At 45.3% G+C, this 15231-nt stretch overlaps 1 protein-coding gene across 1 annotated transcript in view; it reads right to left on the reverse strand.

Annotated features, from left to right (window-relative positions):
- The window catches only part of cdon (cell adhesion associated, oncogene regulated), a 40802-nt gene extending 28018 nt beyond the window's left edge, over nt 1-12784 (reverse strand). The window contains exon 1 of the mRNA XM_022761499.1: nt 12702-12784. The gene's annotated coding sequence lies outside the window, so the exon portion shown is untranslated. The remainder of the gene's footprint in view (nt 1-12701) is intronic.
- Nucleotides 12785-15231: the final 2447 nt, after the last annotated feature.

The following is a 15231-nucleotide window of genomic DNA, read 5'->3' on the forward strand; positions in this document are numbered from 1 at the left end:
TCACACAGGGAGACAAGAGAAGAGCCAAAGTGTGAGAGACAGAAAAGGAGTGGAGGGCACGTAATTAGAGCATCCTCTATCCTTTTCAACCCGACCCCCTCCGACTGCGGCACCTCCTCCTCTTTTTCTAAAAGTAAATCCGGGCAAGCTTTGATCCCAGGTTTGCTGGTTGGTAACCAGGGTTGAGCCTGAGGCCAGCGGGACAATGGCCGTCCAGCTGTGATATTCACACTGGCGCTTCGGTGGCTCGCAGACGTTAGCGGAAGGGCCGACCGGGGCTGAAGGGTGGGTCAAATTAAAAGGATGATGTCTGGGTGGGATCAGTGAAGCTGAACAGGTTTCTAACCCTCATTCTCAAACCTAAACATTGTTGCATCTGCTCGACAATCGAGCGGGTCAATTTGTTTAGCCTCCTCTCGAGGTTGTGGTATGTAAGTTTGGTCGATTATTTTTCATTATTGGTTAATCTGTTGATTACTTTTTCTGGTGGAAACTGGCCAGCAGATGGAAAGGCGACCTCTTCAAATTGCTTTGAGCAGAATTTACAGTTTTATAAAAAAAAAAAGACAAAAACAGTAAATGTGGAGAATCGAGAGCAAGCTAACGCTCTGAACTTTGCTGATAAATGAACAACTGATCGACTATCAAGCTGTTTCAGCATTAGGTGAGAGTGATGCCCGGCGGACGTTTTGCTCATCTATGATCGAACCGATGAGACACAGATGCTTTATTCACGTTCTCACTCTCACTCTCTTCATCTTTCTCTCTTTCTCTGTGACAGAGGGCAACATGAGAGGATGAGGAGAGAAGAGCAGGAAATAATAAACTCTTCCAGCTCCTGGCTCACGCCCCCTTCTCACCCTGAGGTCAAAGGTCAGGGAAGAGCAGAGAGAGAGGGTGAACCAGCGGTGTCTGGTGGCTCTGGACCAGCCCCCAGAGGTCACCCCAAGCTCTCTCTGTTTCACTAACACACACACACACACGAACATTTTCTTTACACACATTACCAAACACTCCCACACAAAACAAAAAGAGCTTTAAAAGAGACATTAAGAGCCACTAAAAACAATCTGCTGCTTTCTCAGTAGTTCAAATTTCAGACTGAACAATGACAATCTGTAATTTTGACTGTAGGACTGAACATATCCTACATTAGTGTATGTGTGTACGCTCCGCATTTTAGCCTCCAGTTTAAAGTGTGTGCATTCTCATTCGGGCACATCAAACCCACATCTTGCAGGCTAGCGTTTCTCCATCCCACGAGTTGCAACAGGCCCTGCACACTGCCCCCATGTCATCAGTGGAAACTATCTTTCTGTCTCTGCGGAATAATGATATATAATTACAATAATTAACAACAGTGCTATAAAAATGCACAGCCAAGCGCGGGCACATTGGCACACGGAACGCTGAGAAACCAGAGCTGATTCCGTAACTCCCTCTCTCTTTATCTGCCGCTCTCTCTCTCTCTCTCTCTCTCTTTTACTTTAACCATTTACTTCCTCCAAGTGGGCGTAGCCATTGGGCACCACAGCCCCGACTGGGTGCCCTTGTGTAAACACACACACAGCTGCCTATCTGTCCCATCGATCTGGCGCAACGAGGAAACACAGGGGCATCATTCCTGCCTCTTATCTTTTTGCTTTCCTCTGACATCCGCCACCATGAGGCCCCCTCACTGGAGACAGACACTGCGCAGGATATCTTGTATCCCTCATCACAGAGAGTCGTCCTGATGCCGGCAGCGCTGCCTACACGGAACGGCAAGTCCTGCTTCCTCCTGAGCAGACGCCCGGACAAAAGCTTGGAGTGGCCCTTAGCAAAGAGGAAGTCCCTGTCAAATGAAGTCCGATCAGCCATCTCCCTGGTCCACTGTTGATCTCTGGCCAGCCCGCTCCCTCACTCCTCTGCTCTACTCAAAACTCCAGACTATACAACTTAAAAGGGAAAAAAAAAAAATCCTGTGTTCCAGATTTCCCCTTTCCTATCCCAAATCTGATCTTGTGTTACTCTCTGTTTTTGCACTTACGTTGGAGATGCATGGCCATTCTCGACCGGCTATAAATTGAAGAGACATCCTGCACACAAAACAGACGCTGCGCTGTTGAAAGCTGATACACAGACACAGGGACAGTTATGAAAATAATGAGGTTAGTGTCATTGAGTTCAAGTGGAAAAGTTCCTATTTTTTTGGGTGCGGGGGTTGACCCATGTATGTTTGGGAGATGTTTGACTGACACCTGGCTTAAGTGTGTGAAAGCGAGAGAAAAACAGCAGACTTCTTAGACAGCTTGTATCCTCTCTCAATCTTTGTAACTCAGTTTGTATTTGATCTGTCACGCTCTCTTCCAGAGGAATCCATAGTAGAGATCTACTGTTCTGTTGAGACGCAGAACCTTTATTTTTCCATCTTGGGAGTAATACAAAACTCAAGACACAGGAATAGCACCATCCATCCCCTTGTAGGACAAGAGAGATCCCCGGTGATGACACAGGAGAAAATAAACACACTGACAGGCTGCCCTCAGGGAAGGGAAAGGGGTTCGAGTTTTTGGGGGGGGGGGGGGTGTTAGCACCTGTGCTTCTTTTTAGGCCTCTTCGCTACAGGAACTACTTAAAGCCCCATCTGCCCCCATGTGGGGCTGGCCCATATCCCTGTCATATTGGGTAAACAGGGACAAAAGCAACGCGGCGGTGCATCAAAGACCTGAGGGCAAAGGAAAACAGAGTCACAACTGGTGCTGGGCCTGGCCTCTCTGGCTTCACACGACTGCACAGCTGAATGAAAGCCAGCAGCAAACATCATGAAGAAGCCCCGGCGCTGATTCGATAACAGGGGCCGATCCTGACTGCTCCGACAATCAATACCACAGCAGTGTAAATCCAATACACTCAATAAAAAAAAAAAGAAAGAAAAAAAAAAAGAAAAAAGAGAGGAGATGTGACAATTGCGGCGGGACTGAATGAAGAGATTGGAGATCAGAGGTGGAGATAAAGACTTTAAGAGGTGAGGGAGCAGTGGGGTGTAAGAGAAAGAGCAAGTCTTTTCTGGTATGATGGTCTAATCTGACATGTGTGCTGAAGCTGATTCACATGCTATACCCCAAACCTGTCTGCACTCGCCCCACATCTCACTGACAGAGGATCTGCAGCACACACATTCCTCAGCTCACAGAGAGAGAAAGAGAGAGAGAGAGCGACGGACACATAGAAAGAGACAGAGAAAGAAAGAGACACACACACACACACACACACACACACCACACACACACACACACACACACACACACACAAGAGATGGGAGATAAATTCAAAACAAGAAGATGAGAGGCCATGGGGAAAAAACGTAGGAGAGAAACTAGGAAGAAAAGCTCTGTGGGAGAGAGGTAGAAGGAGACGGGGGTATAAAGAGGTGAAACATTCACAGTGAGGTGAAAAGTTGCCAAGCCTCGACTCATTTCTCCTCCCTTTTCATTTGGCTCAGAGATAGAGACGTACAGATAATGGCTGAGTTCGCATCCACGTCTGCCAAAACTGACTGATGATTCAGCCTCACTACATTCACTTCAGCCCAGAAACTCGGGAAGAGCCTCGGGAGAGAAGAGTCTCTAGGGGACCATTATGGGCTTCTTCTATTGGTCTGGGTGAGCCCACTGAGGCAGCCCGGGGCCACAGAGGAAACTAATGAGTGGAAACGCTGGGCCTCTGGTATGGCCTAACTCTGTCTGATTAAAGACTGAGACGTTATTAAAAGTGGGACAGACTTAGACAAGAGGATTGAGCTAAAGAAAAGGAGAGAATGAGAGAAAGAGAGACATGATTTGGAATTAACTAAGGGACTTAGGAGGGTAAAGAAGAGAGGTTCCTTTTGTTTTCCCTTGAGACGTAAGGAGAAAATCACACTGGAGAGGTTCAGTCGATCCATAATAGAAAATGAGCGCCCTTGTCTGAACCTGACATCCTGCAGAAAGTTAATGCGAGTCTCCTCAGTAAGTCATTTAAACTGAGCGAGACTGCAGAAGACAAATGAGATACATCTTCAAGGACAGTCTGCTGTTAAGACACTGCTGTCTGTGTGTGTGTGTGTGTGTGTGTGTGTGTGTGTGTGTGTGTGTGTGTTGTGTATGTGTCTGTGTGTGGAGGACAGAGCATTAGCAGTCCGGGAGGCGAGGGGTGATGGCGGGGCCAAGCGGGTCCCAGAACTCGGCGACGCCGCAGCCCTGACGACAACACCGTGGTGTGGGATCAGACGAGAGGAGGAATGAAAGGAGAGGCCCCGGGGATCAGACAGTCACATCCCACAAAGCCCTGTTTACCAAGGACACACATACCCCCCACCCTCCTCCCAACGCCTCCGTTCACCAGAGCCCGACCCTCCCGAAGTGCCAGGGCCGGGACCTGGGAGACAGCGCTAATACTGCCCCGAGGCTAGTTGGCCGAGGACACAAACAAGGGAGCTGAGAGAGGAGAGAAAGGGAGGGAGGTAGAAAGGCTGAGACGGAGGGAGAGAGAGTGGGGACTGAATGGTACAGTATGCAAGACCCATCTTAATTGGAGATTGTTCTGCAATGTCTTGTTTTTCCTGGGAATCTGTGAGAGGTGGGGGGCGGGCTGGCGGGCGGAGAGGTACGGTTGTTTCCCAAGGTCCTGAACAGCGGGATTAACCACAGGGGCGAAACTCAATAGCGGCCTCGGACACTGGAAACAGATCCCCGGGTATCGCCACCATACAAGTCCACCTCGAGACCTTTTGCAAAGCGCATGTAACTAACAACCCTTCCCCATTGTCAGAACTCTCTGGGCCCTTCCGGCTGATTTCACAGGCCTTTCAGCCCACAGGGGAACGTCTGTTCAGACGAAAAGGTAATTCTGATGGAAAGGAGGAATGCACAAGAAGGCCCTCTTGCCCGCAGGGTGTGTTATAACACTGATCTCCAACATGTGCCAAGAGTCTGATTCATCACGCCAGGCGAGAGGGGAGGTGGGATTGTGCAGCCGTGGCACCGGGGCAGAGGAGGCCACAGATTCACATTCCTCAATATCAGCCTCAATTAGGGAGATGAGAGAAAAAAGAAAAAAAAAAAAAAAAAAAAAAAAAAAAAAAAAAAAAACACACTGATGGAAGGGAGGGAAAAATGATCCAAGTTTGTCAAATGTCCACCTTCTCCGGGGGAGTCCAGACACTATCTGTGTTTTGAAATGTTGCCGTGTCGGCTGTGAACTATGGGCATGCAGTGAGCTGATCCAGCTGCCCCCACCCCTTCCCCTCTCCCCTCGGTGCAGTCTCCCGTCCCTCCCCAACTCTCCTGGATTCCATCACCGCTCTTGTCTCTCCGGCAACAAGCAGCAGAGACGCAGACAACAGTTTCTGTTCAGTCTCCTCCTGATAGGTCTCTGGCTGCCGACCAAAAGCACTTTCAAACTAAAACATATATTAAATAATGTAATTTCAAACATGTGCAACAAAAACAAATTGGCAGAGAGTCCAAACAGATACTAACAAGAAACTGTTTTACACAGTGAGGATTTAAAACCAAGCGGGAATAAAAGTAATTTGGGTTACTTACAGGCGTGTTTGCCTTTTCTTTGTTTGTCACTGGAGACGCCTGAGAAAAGAAAATACGCTTTTTCATTTCTCAGAATGATAAATGGACTCTACAAATATAATGGAGGGATGGTCATATATTCACAGAGGGTGGGGGTGGGGGGGGGTCGGGTCATGGGACAGACAGCCTTGCCTGCATAAAAGCCTGAGCTCCACAGTTCGCCGGCAGAACAAAAACAAACACATGTAAAAAGGTTAAAATATAATTAGTCTTCTTCACCAATTCCACAAATCTCTTGCAATAACCCAAACAAACACACCAGCTGTCTTGTATGTACAAGTCTGAGGACCCAAAGATAAATACGCAGTCCCAAACAGAGTGTGTAAACGCTTTATTTAGTTTGTCTAAATGTTTATCCGTCTCGCCTTGTAACACTCCACGCTTGTTGTGCGGCAATCAAGTGATCGCAAAACAAACTTGTGGCGATACACGAACGTACACGAACGTACACACACACACACACATACACACACACACACACACATCATCTGAGTTTTTCACTTCTGGCTCGTGGTCAAATCATAAAAACCTCTCAGACATGTTTAGGGTCCGGGCGCTGGGCTCAACGCAGAGGCGCTGGAGGTGAGAAGAGCTTTTGGCAGATGACGTAGTGCCACGATGGGGCCAAGAAAAACACAACTTCATGACAACAGCAAAACACAGGAATAATATAGACACCGTGGCGCATGTTAACTCGGTGCATTCTTTGTGCAGGTTTGTGTGACTTTGCTTCCGTGTGGGAGCATCACAAAGAGATGACGGCGATTCATTTCAACAGATTACGGTCAGTCAAAGCAGAAATGTGTTTCCATCCATCACAAGGCAGAATACACACAGCTGAGTATCTGCTCCATCTCAGAACACTCCCAGAACAATGTAGAAGGCCGGACCGACCATACGACTTAAATTCCTCCACTCACTTTGGATATCTTCTAAAAAAATAAGGGGTTCCATTGCTCCCTAAGGGGCCACATCTTGGAGGAGGGAAGGCCCAAAATGGCACCCATAAAACCACAAGTCTGGAGGCAGGCAGCAGCAGCAGCAGCAGCAGCAGCAGCAGCAGCAGCAGCAGTACCCACACTGCCTCACACTCTGATCTGGGAGAAAAACAGCCCTTCAAACAAGTAGCCTGTTTGTCAGCCGGAGGGGAGTGCCAGCCACTAGTTTTGCCTTAATATAGTCTTGCTGATCCTTGCGCTGGCTTTTCAACAGCGCACACATTCTGACAAAAAAAAAAAAAAAAAAAAAAAACCCATGTCAGATGTGACTTATTGGTTCAACATTTGAAATAGAAAGCTGTGGTTGCTCCGAGTTTCTAGAAGAAAAGACTCTTAACTCTTGGGGCCCGCGCTGAGGCGACGGACTAAGTCAGGCATATTTAGTAGGGTCAGTTGCAGGAAGGGAAAAAGAAATGAATCTTGCAAACAGGAAGACGCTGAGGATGCAAAAAAAAATAAAAAAATCCCCTCACATGTTCTGAAAAACTTCGCTGTGTGAGCTGTCAGCGAGGGTCCGGTTCAGAAGTTCACCCCCTGAAATCTTCCCCAAGGCTGCGGAGTCATTAAGCAAAAAAAAAACTACACAGGACAATAACAACTGCGGAACAATGGGTCTCATCGTGTGTTTGCTTGACAATGATGAGGAAAATAGTTGCTTTGGGAGAGAGGCGAGTGCTGGATATAAAGTGCCACGTCGAACCCTCCTGGGGAACTTTTTGTTCTCTCCCATACATGTGGTGTTCTGCATCATGTTTAAGGCACATATATTACAGCTACACAAGCCAAAGAACACTCCCTCAAATGATTATGAGCATATAATAAAAAGGCATCTAGAGAAAGTAACAGTGCAAACCATAAGAGGAAAAAAAAAAAAAAAAAAGACTTGCAATGAGCTTCAAAGCGGCTCAGGATCTATTTTGCAGTCTGTCATAGTCTTTTGCTCTTTTCATCAAGCCTGGCAGCTCCATAGAAGCACCATTTTTTTTTTTCCTACAATAAAAATCTCTATCAATGTGTGTCCTTATCTGTCTCACACAATATCTGCTGTTGAGGTATTTTCATTATCTGTAGCCGCCTGGACAGCGTGTTTTTCCTCAAGGTGCCGTGCGTGTGTGTGTGGTATTGGTTTACATTCCCTTATCATATTGAGAACACAGACATATATATATATTTAGTCGGAGCCTGTATTTCAGTTACATTAACAGAAAACAAACCATCTTCAGAGAAGAAGCAGACCTCCTCGCCCCTGCCCATCTCCAGCCTGTACGGCTTCGTCCCGCTGCATTTCAGTGGCTGGCTGGAACATCTGTTTCTGCTGCTCCAAAAACTGTTTGTTTGTCTTAACAATTATGCCCCGATGTTTCTCATTTTATTTCTCAAATCTCTCGAAAGTCATTATCCAGTTTCAGGTCCTTCAAGGTTCTGAATTTTTCAGAAACTCAACACGACCATGTGTTAAAAGCTGGTGTTTAACATCGGGCTACAGTCGGCTCACCTTTGACATTTCAGAGGAGTTGTGCCGGAGGAAGCACGCAGCCTATCTGTAACCTCCTGGAGTAACATGCTTGCATAGTACAAGCGAGTCAGCGCCGGGCTGTTTGGATCATCTGTCAGAGTTGGGGGGGGGGGGGGACATGGTGTGAGTGTGTGTGTGGGGTCCCACCGAGAGACATATGCGTTGTGTAGCTAAAGTAATGACAGTGTGAGCTCAGAGCAGATAAGAAGTGCTGCTAATGACAGCTCCATGTAAACACCAGTGACACCTTCAGCTACTGCATTTGCCTTCGTGGCTACTTCAACACAGCCTCAATTTATCCAATTTCCACTCACAGCTTGTCCCTAGAATAAATTTAGGGAGGGGAAACTGAGGGTGGAAAGTAAAGTCTTTTTGTTAGCACTGCAGCTGCAGGGTGCACTCACCAACCCAGCAGTCGCAAGAACTCAAACTCTTTCTCTGACCTGCCCATCTTTCCCATCGACCCCCTGCTCATGGCTGCTGGGTGTTGTCAATCAGCACCCCCTGGCTCCTTGAACATGGGGGCTGTTTGGCGAGCTGCCCAAAACTCCCCTCTGTCCATCTAACGGTGCCTGAGCTCTGCGTCTGGCCTTAACGAATGGGAGTTGAAGCTCACGGAGTAAAAGGCCAGCGTTAGAAAATGCTGCAGTATGACTCAATCCCTGAGCAATGAGAGTCAAAGGAGGACTATGTGTCAAGAATTAAAAACAGGCCAGGTTTTAGTTTGGGAATAGTTGCTTCGAGGGCCAAACGTCAACCATACCATAGTTCACTAACTTCTACTTTATTATACTAAGAAGCTGAAAATGGATTAGCCATCAGAGATTTAGAAAATGAGCGAGACTTAATTCCAGCGGTCACAATATTGGGTGGATGATGAAAAATAAGGTGGCTGCTTGAAATCCAGAAATGTTCTCTCTGTTTTATGACTCTCCGAACATTTCTCTCAGCCAGAGGTTGATCTTTTGAAGCAATAATATGACAGATCACAGCGCAAAACCAAATAAACAACCAAACCACACTGTGATTTAGGTTTTTATATTCACGTCCATTTGCTTAAGGCCAGGGCTGAGGTTTGCAGCCTGGCCTCAAATCTGTACGGCCTAGAAAGCGGGAGAATGTGGGAGGTGCTCGAAATATACTTTAGTCACCCATTTAGACACACCCTCTCCCACCACACTCACCTCACATAGACATTCATCCACTTGTCCAGCTCTGACACTCTCATAGGACTAGGGCTGCGACATAATGTCCATTTGACAACAACATTTTTTTAAATAAATTGATTAATTGTTTAGTTTTTCTGAGCCCAAAGGGACATCTTAAAACAAACTGTCCAAAACCCAAAAGATATTTGATTAACAATGATATAAAAAAGTTGCAAAAGATCATTTGAGAGAAGCTGAGATCAGCGACTGTTTATTATGAATCACTTCTCAACTTCAGTGTCAGTTAATTGTCTGTTCATCAGCTAATCGACTAATTGCCGACAACCTCACTTCCAGGTTTTTACCTTCGCTCTGTGATCATTTGTCATTGTTGGAGCACATGCGGTTGTGTGATTATAATACTCCATCAGAGAAATCAACAGAGCCATTATGAGAGCAGGGGCTGGTATCATTACACATGCTTACATTCAAATTGCCCACTTAACATAGTTCTCCTACAGCAACATGTGTTTATCATTAGCGAGCACCCTAATGGCTCAGACATTATTCGAACTCGCTTAATGGCATAGTTGTGCTTTGTTCGGCTCCGTCTGATAAGAGCCGGGCCACTAATGGTTTATTAATTTCCCTACAAGTCACAAAAAACGCACTGTGAAAACAAAACAACAAAAAAAGAATGTTTCTGAGGCTCTGTTGTTGTCTGATTCGATCACAGCCCAGATACAAAATCCCACACATTAACAGCATGGACAGTCATACTAAAAATACTCAATGGGTCCTTATGTTCAGCTTGAAATCCAGCAGCTATTGGTAATGTTTCTGGGACTATTTTGTCATTCAAAAGAGTAATGCTTTCATTTTCCATAAAAAAAAAAACTGCTTAATATAGATTGCATGATGCCATTTTTAAATAATTACAGCACGATACAAAGGAAAACTGACAGCAAAAGCATCTTTAAAACATATCTGTAGAAATCATATATGTCAGTCTTTCAAAAATAAAAGAGTAAGAACCTCTTTTCAGCGCACGGCACCAATGTTAAACTTAGAGGGAGAAAACCAGTGATGAAGAGGCACAGAGGCCAGTTTCTCCACAGACTGACCAGAATGCAATGCAGCCACTGGACACACAACGTGGTTGGGAGGGAGGCAGAACGGTACTGAATGAAATCGTGGAGTGAATAAAGTTAAAATGAGCCACAGAAGAAAACTCTACAACACCTTACGAAAGAAAAAAAAAAAAAAAAAAAACTAGAGCAGACTCAGCACCAAAACCTGAGGGAGGAAACGTCCTTTTAAAGAGAACGCCCGTCAGCGTCCAAGCTTGAACACAAAGAGCAAATCTCTCTCTGCCCCCTGTCAAAAGCTCACCCAATATTGGGGAGCACTGAAAGGATTTGAAAGCCATCGGAAGTGTCTTCTTGTCCCCCATGGACGCAACAATGCATGAGCAACTGTTTGAACTTGAAAGTGTTTTATCTGCGAGCAGCCATGTGTGTCCCCCTGACTGGATGTCATGCATTCGAGAGGGATCCAGGACTTTGTTCTCGATAACTCTTAAGTGTTCAGTTTTCTGAGAGTCGCCCCTATGTAACAAAAGTCGCTGTGAAGCTCTGATGATAGGGGTGAACAGCACACAGAGGAAACGACTCTCTGCAGTCACATCCATAATATCACCTTGTATTTCTGCTCTGAGACCTCGTGTTAAGACAGAATATTTACAATCCTCAGCATTTATGTTGAATCTAAATCTGCATTGTGCATGTGTATGTTGTGGTTTACAAATTTATTTGTATTCAAATAAGTGAAAAAAATCTATTCTAACATCTTATTATTAGTATCTCAAAATGTTTGTCTGTGACTGAAAAACTACAAGTGTCATCCTCAAAGTTCCTGAGATGCAGCGAAGCAAATCACAACACAAGCAGACCTGAGCAGAATAAGCTCATACACACGACTGCACACTCAGTCCTGAGCTGTTAGCTCTGACTTTTATTATAAATCAAACATTTCCCTTGTTTTGGGGATATTTTCCACATCAAGAGGAAACGTGTGAAACTGAACCAATAAGAACAAAGCTGTTTGATGATCTCCATACATTCAGTTTCTTCTCTGTCACCTGTGTTTTTAAAGTTTCACCTTTCCCTCTATAGTGTTTTTATCGTTTGAGCAACTCAGCGAATAATTTATCCCAAATCCGAAGCTAAAAAGCACGTTCCTGGTCAGTAAATACTAAACTCCTTCATTCAAGCATTCAGGCAGGTACAGTTGCTTTTGTTTGCTTTGCACAGTGATTTGTGCACTTGCCAAACTTTAGAGCAGCACTAACATAGATTTACCAAACCAACATTTATGACACCCTCAGGGGATTTATCTAAAACAATGAAGGCTCTCTGTCTTTGGAGAGAGAGAGAGAGAGAAAAAAAAACCTTCAAATATTAGTGTAAGCCACCATGTTTCTGCAGTGGTAAATGTGGCAGAAAGTTGGCTCCTGAAGTGGATCCATGACAAAAAAAAAAAAGTAGTAAAGTATAACTTTAGAACAAAGTAATGTCTCACATACCCAAGTCCATTTCCACCTTTTAATGACTGTGACACCAATGTGTCAACCCAGGGACATATTTGCCATTTCTAAAAATGTTCTTTCATCTTGCAGAGGAAAGAAACGCAGCCCGCAGGCCATCTGTTTTCAGCTGGGATGTTGGAGTGAAGTGTCGCTGTTTACCAAACAAATATTTAGGCATTTTCTTGTGTTTCATTCAGCTCACAGACAACAGAGTTGAGCTGTGTCAGAGTGCAGACAGACAGCAGAGAGCTGCTGGATAATGATGCTGTTTTGGATGTTTTCTTTTTAACACAATACAAAGCTGCTCAGTCTTGTGTGTGAGGATTTCCTTTTTTTCTGTCTGCAGATTATAATCTGACAAAGAAGAAGCCTGAAGTCAAGTAAATCCAAACTGTGGTACAACATCAGATTCTGACTCTTCATACAAACTAAAGTGTTGACATTGTAACGAGGTCAAACGGACGTTAAGGAGTCAATTAAACCAAAGTAAAAAGCAGATTGTGTCTATAATCTGGACGGTTCATTCATGGATATACACACACATAATATTAATTTCCGTACACGGGCGCCCCCGGTTACTGTCGGACTGCCACACAGACGGCGCATGTACAGCCACTCCGCGCCGCTGCTCTCCACTTTCACCACGGTACAAAGTTAAGAAAAAGCTCGGTAATCTTTCAGAAACTGATAAACCTGCTCCCTCACTTTCAACGTCACCTTTTCCTTTTTGTTACTTCCAGACGAGCACAGCTGGCCTGGTGCGCAAACCGAAGCCTTCCCTAGCCCCTCTCCCAGCCAGGCAGCCAGCCGGGCCGGGACTCCCCTCTCTCTGCCTCCCCTCCTTACCTCTCTTGCAGGAGGGCAAAAGCTGCGAGCCGTCGGGTGAGTTAGCAGCAAGACGCATTCTTCTGGTGGCAAATCCGTACGGGGCCCTCCATTAGACACGGGCTAAAAGTGCGAGGCGACGGGAGAAACATGAAAACTGCCGGAGGTGGAAGTGGACGGGGAGAAAGGGACTTTTCAGACGCGCAGAGCTGCGCAGGCTTCGGGACCCAAAGGTGCGTCAACTCTCCTTGGTCTAAACTCGAGTGAAGGTGGTGGAGAGTTTTCTCCGGGGAAGTTTGGAGTCCATGTGTTTGGATAAAAGCGATAAGTCCCAGCTCGGTGCGCTCACACACGAACACACACACTCTCTCTCTCTCTCTCTCTCTCTCTCTCTCTCTCCGTCTCTCCCTGGCTCCGTTATTGTAACTTCTCGGTCTCCGTCTCTGCCGCTGCTTCTCCTACTCTCGCATCTTTGAAGCCAGTGTCGAATTGCTCAGCAAATCATGGCAGCGGCGAGGCTGGTCGTCAAACCAGGAATGTCCCAACCCCACAGCTCAATACGGCTCCTGGAGAGGGGAGGGAGGGGGAGAGGGGAGGGGGGTGTTACCCATATAGACTGTGCATTAACAAGTTTTACAATCTAACGAGAGAAAAAAAAACTTCCTACTTCCTCCTCTGTGCACTCTTACCTGTGTGACTTCTCCAATCAGGACGTGAAGGAACACATGAACACATGTTCCTTGTGTTTAACATTAAGTGAACAGTTACACCACAATAAGACCTTTAATGAGGGTTAATCATCAGATATTGAATCAAAAAAAATATATATTTTTTGCATGTTTTTAAAAATTTTAATTTGTTTACTTGTTTATTTTGAATGAAGGGATATCAGGACAGTGTGCACTCATTTGTTCATGACAGATATAAGTTGCACAATACAAATCTTTAAAACTTAAATTATGCTACCTCAGACACCTGTGGAAGTATGGTTTTTGATTTCATCTGTAGGTGTGATTTATTGTAATTTGTACTCATAAGATAAGCAGAGATGGGATAAAATAACATAACTCATGCAAGCAGGTGATCGTCATAAGAAAAAGTATCACCCATGTAAACAGAGTGGTGCGAATCTTCAGAACTGACACCAGCGGTGACATGAGGACAAAGGATTCATGTCATGATCATTTCTGTCAGACTGAAAAGGGGAAAACTTTACTCTCAAGATGAAAATTTAACTATAAAAGTAAAAAAAAAAACTAAAATAAAACCAGACTAAAAGCTTCACTGAGTGAGTGACAGTTTCATCTGCTGCACAAACAGCCTCGATCCCAACGCTGCCTCAAAACCATAAAGGCTGCTTTCCTTTTTTTCAGTGGTATACACTGCTCCTTGTAGATTAACCCAGCTCTCACTGGGCCCATTGAATTGAATTAAAGTTATGTGGGCGGGGGGGGGTGTTTGAACAGCTAATAGCTACAGGTCATTTCTGGCATCAGACCTGCTGGTTGGATAGTCTGAATGTTGGTTGGCTGCAGCCGTTTCCTCATCACTAGGTGAAATGTCTTCACAGAGAGGCGGGGGAGAGTTGAGTTGCTAGCGAGAAACAGTCATCTGTTGTGCGTATGGGCATGAGTAAACAGCATAATCATCTTTGAGGCAGTAATTATGTGCTCCAGCGTTGGCCGGGCGATGGTGGCGGCGGCGGCGGCGGCGGGCCCACCCTGCTTCAGACAGCAGGTGCAGCTCACCATCTGACAGCTGACTTCTATGGAAGGTGTGATCCAATCCTCCCGAGGCTGGGTCGACCCAGTGAGGGCCTTCAGGCAGTCAGGGCCAAAGCCAACAAACCAGCAAACCTCTGACACAGGAGGAGAAGGAAAACAACACGGAGGAGGAGGAGGAGGAGGAGGAGGAGGAGGCGAGACGGATGAAGGACAGATTCCTCAACTCTGTTTTCATTGACAGGAGTTGGACTGTCCTGTTTTTCTTTTAACTTGTTGCTAACAGTGCCAGTTTTCTGTCATTGTGAATTAGAATTTTCTTTTTCTCTACATTCTGTCAAATCACTTTTCAGCACCAGTTTCTAATCAGGCATACATAAAGGCCTGATACATACATACATGGCTTTATGTCTGTGATACTGCAGTAAATCCTTTATAAATCATTCATCAAACATTCATAACGTTTAGGGTTCCAGGTTTTAAAGAATCCCTTTCACAGCTCTTCTTCATCATGCAGAATCACACCTGCAATGGACAGTCTGACCTCATAGACCAATATCAATTTATCATGGACTTATGAAAGCTTATTATTGATTACCGTCCTTCCACTTTATTCTTGTTACTTTTAACATAGTTTCATTACAATTATTTGTACACCAGAGGCCTGATGGCAGAGGAGGATGCTCACCTGACAAAGTGTTCTTTCACAACCTGGTTATTACTATAACCAGAAAACACCTGAGTTGTGAGGGTTCAACTCTTTATAAATGATGCCTAATTAACCAGTGCGACCCACTTTTTCTCTAATCTTCCTGATTAAAAGTGATTCA

This window comes from Seriola dumerili, unplaced genomic scaffold (genome assembly GCF_002260705.1).
Source record: "Seriola dumerili isolate Sdu_G_001 unplaced genomic scaffold, Sdu_1.0 BDQW01000413.1, whole genome shotgun sequence".
Lineage (NCBI taxonomy): Eukaryota > Metazoa > Chordata > Actinopteri > Carangiformes > Carangidae > Seriola > Seriola dumerili.